Raw genomic sequence first — 23,260 nt, 5'->3', positions numbered from 1 at the left:
AAGCATCTAACGTTGCGCGATACAGATGCCTCCCATGAGATCGATCAGCTAAAGTAGGACAAAGAGACATGAACGAGGGTGAGGCCATCATTGAAAACTCAGTAGCAGACGCACCACCATCACCATACACCCATTTGACTGGGGAAGAACCAGAGCTTGGTGACAAACGACCACCGATCACCCAAGAGAACCATAAGCACCCAGATACCCGAAAACAAAAAAGAACGTGTTGAGAAATCAAACAATGCCATCCTGGTTTGAAAAGACGATGGACAGAAGAACGGAGAAAGCTCCAGCACAGCAAAAACCAATGACAAAACAGAACGTTGATTGAACACCACCAAAGAGAGATGCAAACGTAGGACCCTTCTATTGTGCAAGGGACTAGGACCAAAGCAACCAACAGAGAAGAGAAAGACACACAAAACAAAAGGAAATAAGACGATCGAGTAAGAAAACAAGCAAAATTGAATATAAGAAGAAGGAGAAAAAAGAGAAGCTCTGACACTGCAGAGAACCTCCACTCAACCAGAGGAACCCTCTACTTGTTGGGAAACGTGCAAGTTTTTAAAACTTTTGAGAGATTTGCAATCATGGATCTTGATTCATCACATAGAGACAAGTTTTATGCAAAGATAAATAAAAATGATGTATAATTCAATAAACAGATTGAATACTTACATCAAAGGTCTGAGTAAACCTTTTGAACTTTCCTCTAAAGTGAATGTTCTCACTTATTGTAAATCTCTTTAGCAAGATCCTTTCTCCTTCTTCTTGATTATTATCTTCCCTTTAGGAATCACCAATATGCCTTGATGAATGACCTTGGAATCTAGGCTTGTGGTAGCCTCCTTTAGAAGAGAAAACAAAACCCTAAAATCTAGAGAGAGAAAGTGTATTTTCTTTTTCTTGTTCTAAAAGTCACACCTAAAATATACATGAACTCATGTATATATAGGCAAAATAAAAATAAGAATAAGGAAACAATAAATTATTCTCTATCTCTAATTCAACTTTCTCAATTCTAACATGACTCCAATATCAACTTGGGTTATTATTGAGAATCCTTTTGGGCTTACTATTTTCTTGGCTCCTATAAATTAATAATTGGTCCGGTCCATTAAACCATGGACCCAATTCAATTAATTCATAAATTAATTTCTACTCCACTTAAAGAAATTAATTGCACTCCAATTAAGTAGTAAATAACCTCTAAGTCAATGTTGCACTTTGACCCCTTTATGTTTAATTATTTATCGGATAATTAAAGCCATCAATCCGACAACATAATTAATATAATTATTTTGTTACCCTTGATTATTTCCGGCTCGATCACAATAAAATATTTATTTGACAAAAAATAATAATTTATTAAATAAATAAATATAGAAAAACATTTGTCTAAAACATATGAAGGCCTTCGAATTTAATTTGTGATCAACCATAATCAAAACAAAATAAATACAAATAGCACTGATGCAAATATTGAGAATATAGACCTCTAACTATTAATTACATAACTACCCAAAGTGTCGATCTAAGGATCCCGAGGTATCCGCCGAACAAATCAAAGTAATTATTAATTAATAAAAGAGTCTATACTTCTCTCATGCTTGAGAGTCAAAAGCCATGACTGTGATAGAGAGCAATTGCATACGACAGCTCTCGCAATATATCTCAATCTATCGTGGACTCGGTTTAAGTCTTAACTAATTAAATGTCCATCCATAATTACCGACTTTAAACCATTTATGATTACTAATTTATAACATAGTATTAATTGCCATTACATACATATATAAATATATTTTGTAATCAAGTGGACACAATTAATTCCATAATGAATCGAAAAATAATACATTCCATTCACCAATTGTATAATGCTTTAATAATAATATCCAGATAAGAAACCATGACTTTTACAATCCAAAATTAGAATTTGCTATGCTAGGGCACACATATCCTAACAGCTCCCACTTGCACTTATAGCCAATTCGAATCACATCTAACTCCCATGTTCTCCATATGACGATCAAACATCTTGATCGGTAAAGCCTTTGTGAATGGATCAGCAAGGTTATGTTCCGATGCAATCTTGGCCACAAGTATATCTCCTCGCTTTACTATATTACGAACCACATGATGTTTCCTCTGAATGTGTCTTGTTCCTTTATGAAATTTTGGGTCCTTGGTTTGGGCTATAGCTGCACTATTGTCGCAATGAAGCGTCATAGGCCGATCTATATGCTCCACAACCTCCAGTTCAATTAGAAAGTTTCTTAACCAAACAGCTTCTTTTGCTGCCTCAGAGGCTACAATGTATTCTGCTTCCATGGTTGAGTCAGCAGTACAACCCTGCTTGACACTCTTCCAACTAACTGCCCCTCCATTGAACTTGAACACATATCCAGATGTAGATCTCCTGGCATCTGGATCTGATTGAAAATCAGAATCCGTATATCCGACTGGAACCAGATCATCACTTCCATAAATGAGCATTAGATTCTTAGATCTTCTAAGGTATTTTAAGATATTCTTCACAGCTGACCAATGATCAAGTCCAGGATTGGACTGATATCTACTGACAATCCCTACAGAGTAGCAGATGTCCGGTCTGGTATAGACCATGGCATACATGAGACTACCAACTGCTGAAGCATATGGTACCTGCCTCATTTGCTCAATTTCCTTATCAGTCTTGGGAGATTGCTCATTAGAAAGAGCCAACCCATGTCTAAATGGCAAAAACCCTTTCTTAGAGTTTTCCATTCCAAACCTGATCAGAACTTTGTCAATGTAAGACTCTTGAGACAAACCTATTTTCTTTTTAACCCGATCTCGCATAAGTTTGATCCCAAGAATATAGCTTGCTTCTCCAAGATCTTTTATCTCAAATTTATTGAACAACCACCTTTTAACTGATGACAAAGCCTCTACATCATTACCAATGAGTAAGATGTCATCAACATATAAAACGAGAATCATGATGACATTACCCTGTTTTTTCTAATAAACGCAAGGTTCAAACACGTTTTGTTCAAAGCCAAATAATTTGACTGCCTGATCAAAACAAATGTTCTATGTGCGTGAAGCTTGCTTAAGTCTATAAATAGACCTATTCAACTTACATACACAGTCCTCACGACCTTTAACCACGAAACCGTTTGGTTGCCTCATGTGGATGTCTTGTTCAAGATGGCCATTTAAAAATGCCATCTTAACATCCATCTGCCATATCTCATAGTCATAATAAGCACTAATGGCCAAAAAAATGCAAATAGATTTAAGCATTGCAACTGGTGAGAATGTATCCTCATAATCAATACCTTCACGTTGAGTGAAGCCTTTGGCAACCAGTCTAGCTTTGAATGTCTCAACATTCCCATCCATTCCTCTCTTTCGTTTGTAGATCCACTTACAACCAATGGGCTGAACCCCACTAGGAAGTTCTACAATATCCCAGACTTTGTTAGAATACATAGATTCCAACTCTGATTTCATGGCATCTTTCCAACGATTTGCATCTATATCGGTCAACGCTTCCGCATAGCTTACTGGGTCTGACTCATGCTTATCGGGGACGGCCTCATAGACCTCACCCAAAAGCGTGAGTTTTTCGGGTTGGATGATAGTCCTCCCACTACGCCGAAGGACCGGTGCAGGAATCGATGTTCTAGAGGATGGTAATTCAACAGGGACTTCTTGTGTCTCATCATTCTCAGTATTTATATTAGATGTGTCCACAGGGGGTATATCTGATATGCCAACCATCTCCTCTAACACTATCTGGCTACTAGGTCTGTGGTTCATAATATAATCCTCCTCCAGGTAAACAGCATGAGTGCTGACAATAACCTTATTGTCCCTGGGATCATAAAATAATCCACCTCTAGTGCCCTTAGGATAGCCAACAAACAAGCATGCATCTGATCTTGCTTCCAACTTGTCTGCCTGTTTCTTACGCACGTGTGCTGGACACCCCCATATATGCATGTGATTTAAACTAGGTTTATGTCCAAACCACAGCTCATATGGCGTTCCTGAAATAGACTTGGATGGAACACAGTTCAAAATATACATCGCTGATTCTAAGGCTAATCCCCAAAATGATAGAGGTAATGTAGCAAAACTCATTATAGATCTAACCATGTTAAGTAAAGTTCTGTTTCTCCTTTCTGCCATTCCATTCTGTTGAGGGTAGTCAGGTGCGGATAACTGGCACACAATACCCTCATTGACCATATGATCCTTGAACTCCCGCAAGAGGTATTCACCTCCTCGATCAAATCGAAGTGTTTTGATAAGTTTACCTAATTTACGCTCCACTTCTGCCTGAAACTCACGGAATTTTCCATAAGCTTCTGACTTGTGTCGCATTAGGTAAATATATCCAAAACGTGAATAATCATCAATGAAAGTGATGAAGTACTCAAACCCTCCTCTCACTTGGGTGTTCATGGGACCACACACGTCTGTGTGCACCAACTCTAATTGTTCTTTGGCTCTATATCCTTTGGCTGAGTAAGCCCTTCGAGTCATCTTTCCTTCAATATAAGATTCACAAGTTGGCATAGGCTCCTCTGCCTCAACCAACCTTTGAATTCTATTTTGATTGATGTGACCCTATCGTAGATGCCAATGATACAATGAGTTTGGAGAAACTGCTTTTCTTTTAACATTCAATCTAGATGAAGTTGCATTTAGTTCATAATTTTGCATTTGATATGAGCTAGGAGTTAAAACATATAGATTATCTTTCAATGCACCAGAAGTTATAACACAACCATTTAATTTAATTAAAATTTTTTTTTCCAAAAGTAAGAATATAATTTTTGCAAACCAATGAAGAAACTGAAATTAAATTGTGCCTAACATTTGGCGCATAAAGACAATCTTCTAAAATAAGACTCCTCCCACTATCAAACTGCATATGAACCACTCCCACTGCTGTAGCTTCCACCTTAGCATTAGATTCCATATGCAAGTATATCTCTCCTTCATTGAGGCTTCTGGACTCCTGGAATCCCTGCAATGAATTGCAAACATGATTAGTGGCTCCAGAATCTATGCACCAGGAATCTATAGATTCAACCACATTACATGCCTCAACAATGAATATACCTTTTCCTTTGCCTTGTGTGCGAAGTATTAGGCAGTTAGGTTTCCAGTGACCCGGTTGACCGCAATGGAAACAGTTTCCTTCGCCTTCAACCCGCACTTTCTTCTTTCCCTTATCCTTTTGGATTTCTTTGTTTGGCACAACCACAGTTTTGGCACCATCCTTCTTCTTTTTCTTGCCCCTCTTCTTGGGCCTAGAAGTGGATGGTCCAGCAGACTGAGTGTAGTTGATAGATGCACCCTTGCTTTTGATTATCCCTTCAAAGGTTACCAACTCATTCAAAAGTTCAGCGAGTGTGTACTCAAGCTCATTCAAATAATAATTAACCCTAAAAGAGTTAAATGAGTCTGGCAATGAAGTGATAATTATGTCAACCTGAAGTTCACCATCCAAGTTGCATCCAAGGATCTCTAGTTCATTTAAAAAACCAATCATTTTTAAAGCATGTTCCCGAGCTGAAGTACCTTGGACCATCTTAATGGTCATCAAATTTGTCATAGCATTTTGGCGTGCACTCTTACCAATTTGCCCAAACATTTCCTTAAGGTTAAGCATGATGTCTGCAGAAGTGAGATATTGAAGATGTTGACTTTGGAGTACATTCGAGAGTGAAGCAAGAATGTAGCACCTAGTCATCTCATCTGCTTTATTCCATTTCTTAAAAACTTCATGCTCCTTAGGAGGATCCTCAGGCAAAGGTGGAGAAGGTCTGGGAGTAGTAAGCACATAATTCAACCCCTCATATGTGAGTACAATATCTAGTTGCCTTTTCCAATCGATATAATTAGGTCCAGTTAATCGATTTTCTTTTAGTATGTTTGCAAGTGGACTGAATGGACTAGTCATGATAAATCTGAAAATAAAAGCATTTATACAATAAATAAAGTTAATAATAATAATCATGCAAGAATAAAATAATTAATTAATTGTGGGTACCTTAACCACATTGCATGAAAAATCGGGCAATCAATATGCCAATAACTTATCCGGTTGGCGGAATTCATTATTGCTTATTGACGAGAACAACTCATTATTTCCATATCTTTTTAGACAATGCCTTATCTATATATGAAATAATTCCCGATTAGATTTAGCCTTTCTAAAATCACCTAGTATAGACCACTCCGTTGGGGAGCTAATACTATTGATGTTAGATTGAGCGTATAACATAATTAATGCTCCAACAAAAAATCAAATATTAAATATATTGCCATTAATAGCTTAGACTCTTTAAATCATACGTAGGGCCTTATTTTTAAAGATCTAACTATAATGGTTATTTAATAAATATATTTTCGTGAGACAACCATTCTTGTAATTTAGACTCTTTAAATCATGCGTGGAGCCTTATTTTTAAAGATCTAATCACAATGGTTATAATTACGAAGGCCATGGGGTAATGTATAAAAATCCTTGCTCCCGCTCAATTTTTAATAATATAAAACTAGGGTTTTCAATTCATGATTTAATGCATGCAAAACATCTTGACTTTAATCCAATTAAATTTAGAAAATATATGGATTTTAAATGATCCACTAATATTTAATTTGAGGCAAAAAATAATTTAAAAATAATTTTTCTGTTTCCCAATAAAAGCCCTCAAATTAATTAGCAATCAAATCCAATTTATCTTCATAATTTAATTAATATAAATCAAGCCATTTATTTAAAAAATCATGGATCCAATGCATGAACAATTATAATCAACATTAAATTATTCCATGCATCAAATAACAGACAGAAGCAATATAAATGGCCAATGGATTCAGCTTTTAACATTTAAAAACTATTCTTGCTGTACGGGCGTCCTCTAACTGTCTGTAAACACCCATAGGAAGCTTGTACGCGTCAGGAGAAGCAAAACGCCGCTTGGAACGAGCCCGGAGGACCCCACACGTGCTGGCACGCGCCTAGGGCAGGCTGCAAGACTCGGCACGCGCTCCCACGCGCCCCCACGCACCGGCACGCGCTTGGGGCACGTGGGACGCGCCCTCACGCACTCCCACGCACCTGGGGCGCGTGGGACGCGCCTCCACGCGCCATCACGCGCGTGGAGGGCAAAACCTCTTTGGCTGGCGCGTGCAATGCACGCGTCAGCATGTGTCTACCCCTAGCGCGTGTGGAACACGCACTAGGCTCACCCACTTACGCTACATCTGATCCGGGTGACCTCTAACGCCCCTTCTCGCCACCGGCGAAGCTCCGGCCACCGGAAAAACGCCGAAAAAATTCCAAAAAATCCGAAAAATTCTAGAAAATTAAATTAAGCCTCAAAAAAATTCCAGAAAAATTCTGAAAAATTTAGAAAAATTCCAAAAAATTACTGAAGCATAATTTAACCCTTTTGGACCCTCTTGAAGCTTCATAGCATCCTTTGATGAATATTACATGGCTTTAATAAATACTTACAATTTGAAATACAATGGAAAAAATTAAATTACATCATTGAATTTTCAAACGGCTAAAACAAAGCCTTAATTACATTCATCCAAAAATAAAATTACATTCTATATACCTATAAGCTTCATCTATGGCCCAAACACACATCATCATCTATTCACAATTATACATATATCATCATGTATTAATATATATCAACATAATAAATCATACATCAACATATATCAATAATTTTATATATGTATATATAATTTGGATCAATGAATATGATTTTTATAAACACATGTTCTCTAGTAATGAATCAAACCATGTGCTCTGATACCACTTGTAACGACCCACTCCACCACATGGTATGATATTGTCCGCTTTGGGTCTGAGCCCTCACGGTTTTGCTCTTGGGCTTCACCCCAAAAGGTGTCATACCAATTGGAGATGATGTACTTACATATAAGCACTTCACATTTCCTATACCCAGGCGATGTGGGACTTGTGCACCCGTAGCTCGTCAGTGTGGTAGCCTGACAGTGTCTCTCGCACCCGCCCACAAGGTCATCACAATCCACCCCCCTTGGAGGCCCGACGTCCTCGTCGGCACACTTCCGGCTGAGTCAGGCTCTGATACCACTGTTAGGAAACGTGCAAGTTTTTAAAACTTTTGAGAGATTTGCAATCATGGATCTTGATTCATCACATAGAGACAAGTTTTATGCAAAGATAAATAAAAATGATGTATAATTCAATAAATAGATTGAATACTTACATCAAAGGTCTGAGTAAACCTTTTGAACTTTCCTCTAAAGTGAATGTTCTCACTTATTGTAGATCCCTTTAGCAAGATCCTTTCTCCTTCTTCTTGATTATTATCTTCCCTTTAGGAATCACCAATATGCCTTGATGAATGACCTTGGAATCTAGGCTTGTGGTAGCCTCCTTTAGAAGAGAAAACAAAACCCTAAAATCTAGAGAGAGAAAGTGTATTCCTTTTTCTTGTTCTAAAAGTCACACCTAAAATATACATGAACTCATGTATATATAGGCAAAATAAAAATAAGAATAAGGAAACAATAAATCATTCTCCATCTCTAATTCAACTTTCTCAATTCTAACATGACTCTAATATCAACTTGGGCTATTGGTGAGAATCCTTTTGGGCTTACTATTTTCTTGGCTCCTATAAATTAATAATTGGTCCGGTCCATTAAACCATGGACCCAATTTAATTAATTCATAAATTAATTTCTACTCCACTAAAAGAAATTAATTGCACTCCAATTAAATAGTAAATAACCTCTAAGTCAATGTTGCACTTTGACCCCTCTGTGCTTAATTATTTATCGGATAATTAAAGCCATCAATCCGACAACATAATTAATATAATTATTTTGTTACCTTTGATTATTTCCGGCTCGATCACAATAAAATATTTATTTGACAAAAAATAATAATTTATTAAATAAATAAATATAGAAAAACATTTGTCTAAAACATATGAAGGCCTTCGAATTTAATTTGTGATCAACCATAATCAAAACAAAATGAATACAAATAGCACTGATGCAAATATTGAGAATATAGACCTCTAACTATTAATTACATAACTACCCAAAGTGTCGATCTAAGGATCCCGAGGTATCCGCCGAACAAATCAAAGTAATTATTAATTAATAAAAGAGTCTATACTTCTCTCATGCTTGAGAGTCAAAAGCCATGACTGTGATAGAGAGCAATTGCATACGACAGCTCTTGCAATATATCTCAATCTATCGTGGACTTGGTTTAAGTCTTAACTAATTAAATGTCCATCCATAATTTCTGGCTTTAAACCATTTATGATTACTAATTTATAACATAGTATTAATTGCCATTATATACATATATAAATATATTTTGTAATCAAGTGGACACAATCAATTCCATAATGAATCGAAAAATAATACATTCCATTCACCTATTGTATAATACTTTAATAATAATATCCAGATAAGAAACCATGACTTTTACAATCCAAAATTAGAATTTGCTATGCTAGGGCACACATATCCTAACACTACTCACTAAGAGGAACTTTCGCTTATCATATCTTCTTTCAAAGATCTCACCTCTATTTTGTTGCATGTTTATATTATCGAAATTGACTTTTCTTAGAAGATATAATGTTTAAGGAAAGCAAAAGAAACACTATTTTGTTGTCCGCCTAATACTATTGATGAGTTTGGGCATCCAATAATTATTTGGTGTATGCAGATGAAAAAGACTTATGAACACCCAGGATATACTTCTATTTTGTTGACTTTCGGTGTCGGTTTCACTCAAGGTAAATAACTTGTGTTTCTCTATTTATAACTGTGTTATCCCATTGTTTTGGACAAATGGAAAGATGACATGTGGCGAGTTCTGAGAGAACTGGCCATGCCATATTATTGCTTAATTATTTGAAAAAAAAATTACATTAGAGCATCATCCTGCATTTAAGTTGATTTAATGACCATAAGGGATATATCATTCAAGTGTCATCACATAAACTCACGTATAAGGTGGATAATTAAGAAAGAAATCATCCACCAATAAGAAGGAAACATGTGGTGAGTTTCAATAGAACTTACTACACCAGATTACAATTTCAACAAACTTGAGAAGGAAGGTCACAATGAAACATTATTATATGACTTCACTTGAATAATTCAAGGCAATGACCATTAAGCCACTTGTTTTTTGCCACTTGGAGTCCATTAAATCAAGAGTATGGTGAGTTCCATAGAACTTACCACACCGGATCAATATTCCAATAATTTGGAAAGAAAGAAGTTACATGGAGATATTACTATACATACAACCTCACTTGATCATCCAAGACATGACACATGTAACTATTCAGCCATCGCCACATGGAATTTGTGGAATAAGATCAAAGAAAATAATGATGTTAGACCAATAAAAGGAAAACATGTGGTGAGTTCTATGGAACTTGCCATAATATGCTAACCCTATTAAAATAAGGTTTTGAAAGAAACCATTCAGGTGATACCATGTGTCACCAAAACAATTCGAACCCATATGGCATAGGACTGCTATATGAAAATTTCCAGGATATGTCAAGATTAGGTTGACCAAGTAAAGGAAGAAAGTGGGGAACATGGTTTTACAATTCCTCCTATTTTGCAGGGATGTGCCAACAACCATGAAAACCATTATGTCCAGGTGCATTGAATCTTTATGCTAAATCAAAGCAAGTCTCTAAAATAGGGAAATGTATCTTTACATATATAACTATATATATATATATATATATATATATATATATATAGTTAGTGTATCTAAGAGGAAGTTGCTTGATCGTGGGGACTTAATGCTTTGGAAATGTGCTAAGAAGAAAATTCAGCTAAGGAAGGAGTTACCAAAAATTGAGAGAAACATACATATACATATACGTAAGTATATAATATGTATGCAGTTTAGAATTTTATGAAGAAAAGGACTTTGCGGACATGAAGGAAGCCACTAAGATATGGGGCACTTAGCAGTGTACAAGCATGCCAAGTGTAAGTTTTTAGTTTCTCCATTCAACCACTATGGCCAACTACTAGACGTTACTGGGATTCATGGGAAACATGGGTGAAGTTTAAAGTACAACACTTCAGAAGAATTCTGAGAAGAACTCCGAAGGAGAAGAAAACTACCAAGTTGTGGGACACTTGGCAGTCTAAGTACAAGCCATGTGGAAGGCTCAGTTGCTGATGGAACTTGTAATGACCCGGTCATTTGCCTTCTTTTCCTTTTTCCTGAAATTTTACGAATGAATTTTTTTCGTTTAATTTTCTTTTCTGAGCTCTGTTTCGTGTCGCTTAGTGTCATCTCGAGTGCTCGGAATTGGTTTCTGAGACTCTTTCATGTGAATTGACAACTTTCTTTGAGGACCAAGTCATTTTCGCATTTTTCTTTTTTCAGACACTATGGGTTATTTCATCTTTTCCCTATTCTGTCATTTTCCCTATTTTGTCTTATCTCCGTTTGTTAGTTTTTGGCACAACCTCACTTCTCATGCTTGGAGTTGGTTTTTGACTTCACGTGCCTTTATCTTGAGTGGTTTCCTCGAAATACGTATCTTCACTTTTGCAAGAAAGTACTCTAGTTGCTCCCGGTGTCCACAGGGGCATAGATGCACAATTCTTCAGAATCTTTTTCATTTCTTGGGGTATTTTTCATAAATATCTTTTGAAGATATTTTATTTCAGGGGTATCTAAGAAAATATCTTTTGGAAGATATTTCATTCTGGGACAGTTTCGCAGTTAACCCTTTTTGTAGGGGCTATTGTGCAATTAACGAAAGTTATTGCAAAATATCTCGTCTGGAGCCTGAATCCTTGTACGGGATTCATTTTCATTTTTCGTTGACTGGTAAATTCATAGAATTTCCTTCTGGTCATATTTCCCCAGTTTCAGAGTTTCTGGACCCGACTGCCGCCGAACTTGTTCGGGGCATAACTTTCTGCCCGGGACTTAGTTTTTGACGCCGTTTCTTCCATTATTCATATTTTCTTATTTTAAATCCTTTTTGTTCATGGAGTTTTTCCATTTGAGCGCGTTTGCTCAAAATCCACTTTTCCGGACTCGGTGGGGCCTTTTCGGGGCACTTTTTGAGATTTCTATAAATAGGTTGCCCTAATTTTTAAAATCAGATTTTCAGACCTTCTTCCTCCTCTTGGCTGGCAGCCATGGGAGCCTAAGGGGCTGCCTTCACTCTTTCTTCTCCTCCACTTGATTTCCTTGGTAGAAATCCTTCGGCCTTAGCATTTGTTGTTCGCCTCGTCGTGCTCTACCATTACCCCTTATTAGAAACCATTTTTGGCCAAGTTTTGAGTTTGGGTTTGAGGTCAAGTTTGGATTTTCATGGGGCTTCTTGGAGTTTCATATAGATCGTGTTGTCCCAGACAAAACCTCGGTATCGTCGAATTCGGAGCACTTTTATTTTGGTGGGCCTTTGGGATTTTCATCTCAAATTGAGGTAGGAGATGTTCTAGATTTAAATTCTTGTTATATAGTATGCCTGTGATGCTTATACTACTTGTTTGCATGATTAAATATAAAATCTAGAGATTTTATTATTTATTTTTCTTGTACGGGATCTAATTTTCCTGGTTGCTCATGACTTGGTTTAAACATATAGCATGATTTTATATTGCCCCTTGATATGCTCATCGTCGTGTATTAAAATTGAAACATTTGAATAATTATTAAAGATTTTATTTAATATTTATCTTAGGTGAAAGATTAATTCACGTAGCCCTAACTAACTTAAAATCAATATGTGTTAGCATATTAAATTAGGCCTTAGCATGTTCTCCAACATAGTTGAATTTGAAAGTTATTGGAGGTGTTTTGAAAGTTAGTAATTATTAATTAATTTGCCCCGAGTGCACTATTCACTCTATTTGAATTCCGACTTGATATTCTTGATTTACATGCCATATAGCTTCACATATATTTGATTTAGAATATTCGGTTAGGTTTTGAAACCTTTCATTTAATTAAATTCCATGTTTAAGATTTAATCCTCATGGTGATATACAACTCAGAATTGTATTGTGGCATGCTAGAAAATTAAGTTTTGGTATGGTTGTTCATATATATTAAATTGGGATTTATTACATGAGAATTGCAACTTTTGTTTTATATTTAACTTTAGTGAAGGTTTAATTCGCATGATCGTAAATTGAATGAAATAAACTTGTAATGTGATATTACATTAGTCTTTGGCATGTTTTCCAACATAGGTTAATTTGAGAGCATTTGGTTAAGTTTGAAAATCAAGAGATTTTAATTAAAAGAATTAATTAAAATCTATTTTGTGGTCCCATTAGCTTAATTAAGGTTTTAACTTGATATTTGTATTGGCCATGACTTGTTTACTAGTATATATTAATTTTAGACTATTAGAAGTTGTTTTAGAACTTTGGTAATTAAATTAGCATGATTTAATTAAAGTTCTACTTTGTTGTTCCAACAACCTAATTGAGTTTTAGAATGGATATAGGTGATGACCATGCCATGTCCTTTAACATGTATTAAATTGAGGTTATTTGGAATTGAATCGGAATCTAGAGAATTTAATTGTGTTTATCTATTTAAATTCTATCAATTTGCTTTATGATCTAGTTGTGTTTTAGAAGTGGTTTCTATATTCAAATTATGGACTTAGACTTGTTGTATATTCATTTGGTTATGTTTTGAACATTGGATAACATAGTTGCTATGTTTGTATTCGTGATAATATATTTTCCTTATTGAATATATTGTTACCTTGTGTAATGATTTGCACACTTCGTGTTTAACATCTTTCATATATAGCGTGTAACGAATCTCACACTAAAGATTCGACATTCATCATATCGTATTAGTTGTGGATATAGAGCATGTATTGTATAGGTTTCCAAATTTGGTTGTGCTTAGTAGATAGTTGATTATCTTGCATATTCCTGTTGATATATGCGTTGTTGCATAACTTGTTAATTTTGAAAACTTGGGGATGTCGTTGTTTGACTATGGCTAGGACGTGGTTTTAGTACGGGAGATAGTCCCTCTATATGGTCTAGTGCGCACATCAGGAGGTTACCCATGGGCTAGTAACCCTAAAGTAACTATGTTGTCGGTCTGATCCGGCGTGACGTCCGAGTATCCACTTTGTTTGATTTCGCATTTCATTTTCAAGTTGATAACTAGATGATGCTGTAACTTGTTGTTTCTTATTTGTCGTTCCATTTTAAGTTACAGGATGTTAACTTTGCGAAATTGTGCTTTATGCGTTGTATTGGAAGTTCCAATGTTGGTTAAATTGCATCGATATTGAAAATCGTGTTTTGACGTTCTAATAAAGCTTAGGATTGATCCTATTGATTCATTTATAACAAAGACGTTAGGTGGCATGAACCACTATTGTTATTTTGTGCTTTAGATTTTAAGTTGATGGCTTTGAGAACTTAAACCTTGTTGCATTGTATAACATGCTCTTTTGTTGTTGAATTGCATGGATAATGTGATTCTTATTAACTTGTATTCAAATATACTTTTGTCATGTTGTATGGATTACTCTAGACTTAATCTATGCTCAAGCATTCTTCTTGTCATGTTTTTTGGATTATCCCAACCGTGATTCATTTTATACATGTATGTATATCATGATTCTTATTGCTTAGACTTTAAGGTAGCTTAGGATGCTCCCCGAGTCTCACTTGGACATAGATGTTAGGTGGCATGATCCCCTTTAACATGTTTCACCTTAAGGTGATAAATTTGTAAAATGCTAGGTTAATGCATGCTCATCTCCTACGAGTAGCTTTATGTTACTCACCCCTACGATACTGGAGCATATTTTAGGTACGAAGACTTGGTTCGTGACACCTAGCATTCCTTGGATGTCGTGTAGCTTTCAAGTTTCCATTTCATGCGAATGTTAGTATGAAATGTCATTTTGTAGACTTATATGTCAAAATATGTATATTTGATTCCATGTATGTAATGTGTACTTAAGTACACTTCTTTCAATGTATTTGATATGTATGACATGTGGCCGGAGGCCAAGGAACATTAAATTGTATTCTATGTACTTTTTAACTTCATGAAATATCGTGAAAATCTTGAAAAATCGCAAGTCATTGCTTTACCATGGTTGCATTGGGTGTGAGAATTCCATTCTCATTCTTTCATAGGGTCTTATTAATCTTGTATGAAATGTGGTCAAGGGCCAAATGGTCATTTGACTCCATTTTACATTTTTGGATTTCATGTTTTCCATTCCAAGTCCATTTTTACCTTTTTGCTCGTTGGGGGGTCGGATTTTGCATCGGCTATATTTTTAAGTCATGGAACATTGTAACGTGTCTAAATAGGTAAGTTACGTTTGTGTGCATAGTCGTTTCCGGGCAAAACCTTATAGTTTGTGTTTTGAGCCTCTTGTGAATTCATCTCGAACTTTTTTTGCATATTCTGATCTAGGGGTATTATAGACTTTTCACTATAGTTTTATTTCCTTCTTTCAACATGGTTGAATAGAAAACGTGATTTTGGTTGGGGGGGGGGGGTTTCTTTTTTGTGTTTTTCCAGAAAATGTCGTCTTGGTGCCGAAAATCGATCGCAAAGTTTAGCTTTCAGTTTTCTATTTAGCAGCTTTTTTGACCCGCTGGACCAGATTCCTTGGGAGGGCATTTTGGGCATTTTACGTTGCGTTTTTTTTTGAATTCTCTTGCGAGTTACATAGAAAACTCAATTTTGAGAGGGGTTTCTTCTTTGTGTTTTTGCAAAAAATTCATCTAGGTCTCCAAATTCAGCCTCTGTTCTGGATTTTTCTGAAAAATAACCCCATAGCAACTTTATGGGCTGCTGCTGCCAGCCATGGTGCACTCAGCGCTCGCGCGACGTGCATGGGCGCGCGCATGGGCGTGCGCATGGGGCTGTCATGGCCCCTCGTCGGGCCACCGTGACGTCAATTCTTCTTTTGGGCTTTTCTCCTTCGTCCGGACTCCGATTCAAGTGAATTTTTTTTTGAACTTGACTAATTTTTCACTGTCTTTCCAACAGGGTGCTCGGTTGCACCCAGTTCTTTCTGAATAATTACCAATTTACCCTTTTTGCCTTAAGTGCTCGTTTTTCTTCGTCATGCTGTTTTTCCTTTGTCCGGACTCCGAATCATGCGATTCTTGAGTCCATCTTGATTAGTTTTTTGTTGTCCTTCCAGCGGTGTGCTCGATGGCACCCGAATCTGCAGTTTTCAGAAATGACTATTTTTCCACTGGGGGCTTATTTGTCATATTTTCGATCTTTTGCTTTCGCATCAGTTCTTGTTGAGTTCCACGACCTCATGGAAGGTCACTTTGAGTTCTTAGAGTCTTGTTTTCTATTTTCGCTTTTGCATTTGGATCCGTTATCGGATCATCCTTACGGTTCATCACAGGACACGTTGGCTTAAAAACCAGAGTCGTCACAGAACTACACCTTCAATTGTTGTGCGGAAGATTTTATAAACAGGACATTTTTGTGCAACATCAAATCATATTCAACACACACAACAACACAACACTTTGCTTATCATTTTCATTTCGAGTATCTCTACATTCCTTGCAATGTATTTACATAATATTATATCTAAGTCCAACATTTTCTTTTCCTACTTTCCAGCAAGTAGTTCATAGTTCTTTCAATTACAAGTGCAGTACTTCCTTTCTTACATTCCATCAATTACATTTTAGTTGCTTTATTTCAAAGTCTTGCACTTTAAATTTCATCTTCCTTTCCACTAGCACTAGAACAATCCCGAAGTCCCTTTTCAAGGCAAAAAGAACCTTTGAAGGTGGTCATTCCAGTCCTTCATACAATTGCCTAATCCCAAAATCTCCAACTGGAATATTGTTTGGAGCTCCACTTTGGAACGACAGCAGTTCCTGGCATGCCCATAACCTTTCCATTTACCCGGAAGGGATATGATTTTTGTGAGCCAAACATATTGGCATGCCCGACCGGACATGTAGACATATTATTCCATTGTTAGTAGAAGAAGGCAAGGCAAGTCTATCTATGACCCTGCCGAATTAGAAAAGATGCAAGCTAGTGAACTTCTAGTGGAAAGTTCACGAGTTGCACCTAAAGAAAAAGATATGGTTGAAAAGTTTGCTTAAGTAATGGCAAATGGGCCTATTATGGTAACATCCGCATGATGGCTTTCCAACAAGATAGGTATGCTCAAGATCAAGCCAAAGCCGCTTATTCTCAAGGGCGGAAGTTAGAAGATTTTGTAGACCGAATCTCTCATAAGTTTGAATCTATGTTAGAACGAACTTTTGGAAGTTTGAACCAAAACTTGGCCTCTAGGCTAAATAATTCTGAAGGGACTCAACAATCAACCTTTTAAGTTAATAGGCTGACTACATTTATTGAAGGCAGTACCTCTCAACAACATGCATACCCATTCCCTCAAAACCAGCAGCAGGTGCAGTCTGCTCTAATGGCGCATATCCACATTCTAATAGCAGCTGTGGTATTTCCAATGGCACAGATGTCCATTCCACAATCGGTGCCCATGTCAGTCACCCAGCAAGTCCAGAACCCTCAACCTATGGTGTTTCCACAACAGACTTGGCATGATCAGCCTGGCTAGCCATTTCCATACCACATTCCTCAAGAACAGCAGAATGTTCTAATAAGCACTGAAAAATGCGCATTTAAACCCCTTAAGCTTGAATGTTCTAGGGCCTTATTCTAACTTATTTTCTCGTTTTACTCTAATTTCATGTTATTTCCCTTTTTAGGCACTTATCCCCAAAATAAGTCAATTTAGCTGAATTAGGGCATTAAAAGAAGCAATCTCAAGCTTAGTGGAAGAAAGGAGTAAAGTGGAAGCAAAGTGGTGAAGAAAACCTTCTATGATCGATCGAACCCAAGCTGCGATCAATCACACTATGATCGATCCAACCATGCCATGATGGATCGAGCCTTTTGTCCTTATCCTCAGGAAAATATCTTGTTTGATCGATCCAACCTTTACTTTGATCGATCAAACCCTTTTGATCTTATCTTCACCTACCACTTTTGTCCTTTTCCCAAAAATATCTCAGGCTTGTCATTATCCAAAAAGTGCGCCGCCAAGGTTCGATCGATCCGAGCAACCTTTTTGATCGATCGAACTGCCTCAAGTTGCGTGAAAAGTTAATTTCAAGCCAAATTAAATGTGTACTCGTGATGCAATCATTTAGAGGTCCTAGTGCACGAGGTTTGACCATTGGGTGTGACACTTGAGCTACTTATATAAGGATTTTGGTTATTTTTGAGTAAGAGGTTGGTTAGTTAGAGAGGCTTGGCTAGAGATTAGAAGGAGAAAATATATAATTTGGGAAAGTTCTTATACTCATCTAGGGTTTCGACCAAGAACACAAGAGGAGGAAGAAGAACTTTACCACAGAGATAGCCCTTGAGGGTTGGATAACAACATCAATGAGTGGCTAAACCATCTTCTTGGGGCTAGAGATAACCCTAAGTATGGTTCCTAGACTTTGATGTTTTGTAATTAATGGGGATTTGTGTTGTATTTCTTGTTTTGACATTTTATATATATAAATCTTGTTTTTACAATGATTTGTGTAGTTTAATACTTCCAATTGATCATTTAATTCTATTCATATGTCTATGTATGCTAGAACGAATGTTCATATATTTATTGATGAGTGCTGAAAAGTGTGTATTTAAACCCCTTAATCTCGAGAATTCTAGAACCTTTATTTATCTTATTTTCCCGTTTTAGACTAATTTCATATTATTGCCCTTTTCAGGTGCTTATCCCCAAAATAAGTCAATTCAACCAAATTAGAGCATAAAAGAAGCAATCTCAAGCTAAATGGAAGAAAAGAGCAAAGTGGTGGAAAACAGCAAGTTTCGATCGATCATACCAATCTTCGATCGATCTCACAGTGATTGATCCAGCCTCACCAAGATGGATCAAACCCCTTGTCCTTATCCTCAAGAATCTCCATCTTCAATTGATCTAACTTTTCTTTCGATCGATCGAACTTCTTTGATCTTATCCCCACCTACCACTTTTGTCTTTTTCCCAAAATATCCCAAAAATATCTCAGACTTATCCTATTCCAAAAAGGCACCACCAAGGTTTGATCGATCTGGCCATACTTTGATTGATATGAACATTCTCCGATCGATCTCATCAGAATTTGATCGATCGAATCTCCGCAAGGTCAAAATAAAACAGAGTCCAGCTTATTAAAAGATGGCTCGTGGTGCAATCAATGAAGGGACCCTAGTGCACGGGACATGACCATTGGGTGTGACATTGGAGCTAGCTATATAAGGAATTTGAGCCATTTTTATATCATATATGGAGAGAGGAAGATCATATATCATCATACAACAATAGAATATGAGAGAGCTTAGAGATTAAAGACACACCATTTGGGAGTTCTTCCATCTATCTAGGGTTTCCATCAAGGAGAAGAAGATCAATTTTACCATGGAGATGGCCCTTGAGGGTTGGATGACTACATCAATGAGTGGCTAAACATCTTCTTGGGGCTAAAGTTAGCCCTAAGCATGCCTTCTAGATCTTGATGTTTTGTATTTTGAGGGGATTTATGTTGTAATTCTTGTCTTGACATTTGATTTATATATGAATCTTGTTTCTACAATGATTTGTATTGTTTAATACTTCCAATTGATCATTTCATTCTATTCATATGTCTATGTATGCTAGAATAGATGTTGATGTATTTATCTCTTGGTTTTGTGATATTGATGCATGTCTATGTGTGTTGATGCTATGAATATAGAGATTGTCAAGATATGGTGCTTTAATGGAATACTCTTGTGGCTTATTTGATGGTTCATACTCATTTCTTGATGGATTGTACCTCTACCTTAGTTTAATTAGTTTAATGTTTTTTGTCCCTAGTTTAGTTGTAGTGTAGTTGCTTTATTCTTTTAAATAGGAGGACAATCTATGCTTGTTGTTTAATGTTCCATGTTTATGAATGCAAGTAGTATAATTCTCTAGCTTGTTAAAGTGTTTGATTGTGAGCTTAAAGGAAGGAATAATGACTTAGTTTGATATATTCTGCTATTCATTAGATTGTCTAGACAATATATACTTAATTAGTCATCTATGCTTACTGATTCAATCAATCACACATATTGGTGTTGCAACATATATTTCCCTTCATTCATTACACATTGAGTATCTAGAAAGGTGATGTTTAGTGGTGACCTATAAATCCCAAGATCTCTCTCTCTTGTTCTCTACCCTTTACTTACTTTAATTGCTTTGCATTGAATTTATTTACATTGTAGTTTAATTAACCAATCAAACTACCTTTTGATCACTCGACTTAGTAGTTCGACCTTGTTTCCATATTAACATTGCCCCCAATCCCTTGGGACGATCCCTACTCACCCTAGCTATATTAGTAGTTAGAGGTAGTAGTGGCACTTTATAAATTCAAACTTGGCCACTCTTTAACACATTTTAACTTGTCCTTTCGAGGCGCCACCAAGTTTTGGCGCCGTTGCCTGGGATTGAATTGGCAACGCCGTGTTTTGGAAATAATTAGGAATTAGTACTCTTTTGATCGTGTCTTTACTTTATTTTATTTTGATTACTTATTATGTTTGTTCTTGATTAACTAGGTGCATTGAGAAAGGAAGTGAAACAAAGGTGAATTGGAAAACCAAGGAGCTAAGCTAAGCATAAAAGGGCAAAATTCTAAAAAATTGCAAAGCATACCAAAACTTGAAAGCTAAATTGAAGTTACTTAAGGACCATTTGTGAGCTTTTTCTAACTCAATCTCTAGTTAAATCGTCGGCTCGCGTGGTGACAAGTTCTTAAATTCTTAGATAGATCGTGAGTTCGCGTGGAGGCAATTTAATTTTTCTTGCATATTGTTGAAAGCATGGGAGTATGGGATCATTGTATGTGGAGGATGCTTCTTGATTGATTTGTTGTGGAGGTGAAGTGATTGCTACTTGCTTTTTGCGTGTTTTTGTTTTATTTGTGCATGCATAGTCGTAGATCATTAAATCCTACTCTTGTCCCACTTAATTTGAATCTTGAATCCATTGTTCGTAATCCTAGGGGAAGGGGTAGCTCTCATTACTCCATTTTACCAATGAAGGAGCAACATAACGCCACGTGGAGGACCTTGGTTACATAGACCAACAAGGCATCTTCCACCCTAATGTGCATCATGACAACGTTTAAGTCCCATTAGGCATGCTAAGACCATTCATTCCACCACAGGAACAAGGCCAAATTCTATTGGGAATGCCTCGGCCAATTTTTGCTCCACAACCTCCCATTATGCAAGGCCATCAAGGTGTTTGTGTAGCACCATCGGTTGTAAATCCTCCCATTGCTTTGCATGATCATTATGTGCCAAATGAATGTAATGCACCTACATGTATTCAATTGCCCCCATTTAGAGCACATCATTATGAGATTAAACCACAAATTATTCAAATGCTTCCTAACTATCATGGACTTCCAAGTGAAGAACCTTACAAGCATTTGGATAAGTTTTTTGAAGTATGCTCCACCGTAAAATACACGGATATGCTAGAAGAGGTTTTGAGACTCAAACTATTTCCTTTTACCCTTAAAGACAAAGCAAAATATTGGTTCAACAATCTTAGGCCTTTTTTGATAACTTCTTGGGCATAAATGCAACAAGAGTTCTTAAAAAAGTACTACCCGGTATCAAAGACCAATGCTATGAGAACTTCCATTCGTGTATTTTCTCAAGGGGATGGGGAATTATTTCATGAGGCATAGCAAAGATTTAATGATTTGCTTAGGAAGTGTCCACATCATGACTTTCCTAAGTGGCAATTAGTCCAATGCTACTTTGAAAGTTTGCCGGATAATAAAAAAGGAATGGTAGACGCATCCATGGGTGGTTCTTATCTTGATAAACATGAAAATGATGTTTGGCAATTATATGAAAAAATGAGTGAAAATTCCATGCATTGATCTTTGTCATCGAAAAATAGTAGAATTCTAGGTGGAAGGAAGAATGTCGGCTTATATCAAGTTGACAATTCCAATGACATAGCCGCCGAAGTGAAATCCTTAACTCAAAGGTTTGATCAATTTTTGATCAACCAAAATTCGGTGAATTAAGTGTCTTCCCCCCTAATCATGTTCATCATTTTACTTTTAATGAATCATGCATAACTTGTTCTAGTATCTTACATTCTACTTCCAATTGTCTATATAGACATGTGCAAAGTGAGCATCATGAACAAGTTAATACCACATTTGTCAACCAAGGGAATAATCCCTATGGCACACACTACAATGCTAGATGGAGGAACCATCCAAACTTCTCTTGGAAAAGCCAAGGGGAAGGCTCAAACCCTCCCCAAGGTGGTTTTTAAGGCAAGTATGTTCTACCTCCAATGCAAAGCCAAGGTTCCCAAGGTTATAGATCATCTTTTCAATCACATGGAAACCAATTTTTAAACTCTCATTTCCCTAATCAGTCATCTTATTCTCAAGGAAATTCTAGGAGCCCCGCTTTTGAAGAAAAAGTGTTGACTGCTTTGGGTACTCTAGAGGCAAACACCTAATTACTTCATTCACATTCTCAATCCATTGCTAAGCTAGAAATCCAAGTTGGGCAAATAACTAGTACTTTAAATGCTAGAGAGAAAGGAAAGATGCCTCTAAATGGCCCACCGAAGCAACAATTTGTTGTGGAAACCAATTCCTCATCTGAAGGTCACACAATTGAACATGTTAATGCTGTGAAAACCTTAAGAAGTGGGAAAATTGTTGACAATCAAGTTAGTGTTTCCAATGAAGAGAGTGAATTGGTGCAACTAAAAGTTGACACCCGTCCCGTTTCACATTTTATTCTCCTTCATTGCATGTACATGATCATTTTGTTGAGAAAGTGGTGAAAAATGATTTGAACAATATTTGAAATTTTTTTGTGTTGAAGATGTTGTGAAGAAAGATTCTGGAAAGGTTTTTGAGCCTAAGGCTCCATTTCCGGATGCCTTGAAAGGATCCATCTCTATTGAAACACAGAAAACCAAAGTGAATGAAATCATTGAAGTGTTTAGGCAAGTAAAGATTAATCTTCTGCTTTTGGATGCAATCTAACAAATTCTGGCTTATACCAAATTCTTGAAAGATCTTTGCACCCAAAACAGGAAGAACAAAAGGCAAGCACCAAAGAAAGTGGTCTTGACCG

This window comes from Cornus florida, unplaced genomic scaffold (assembly GCF_030987335.1).
Source record: "Cornus florida cultivar Cherokee Brave unplaced genomic scaffold, ASM3098733v1 CherokeeBrave_3.0.0_Hap2_Chr03, whole genome shotgun sequence".
Lineage (NCBI taxonomy): Eukaryota > Viridiplantae > Streptophyta > Magnoliopsida > Cornales > Cornaceae > Cornus > Cornus florida.
The sequence above is the reverse complement of the archived record's forward strand: the minus strand, read 5'-3'. Positions refer to the sequence as shown.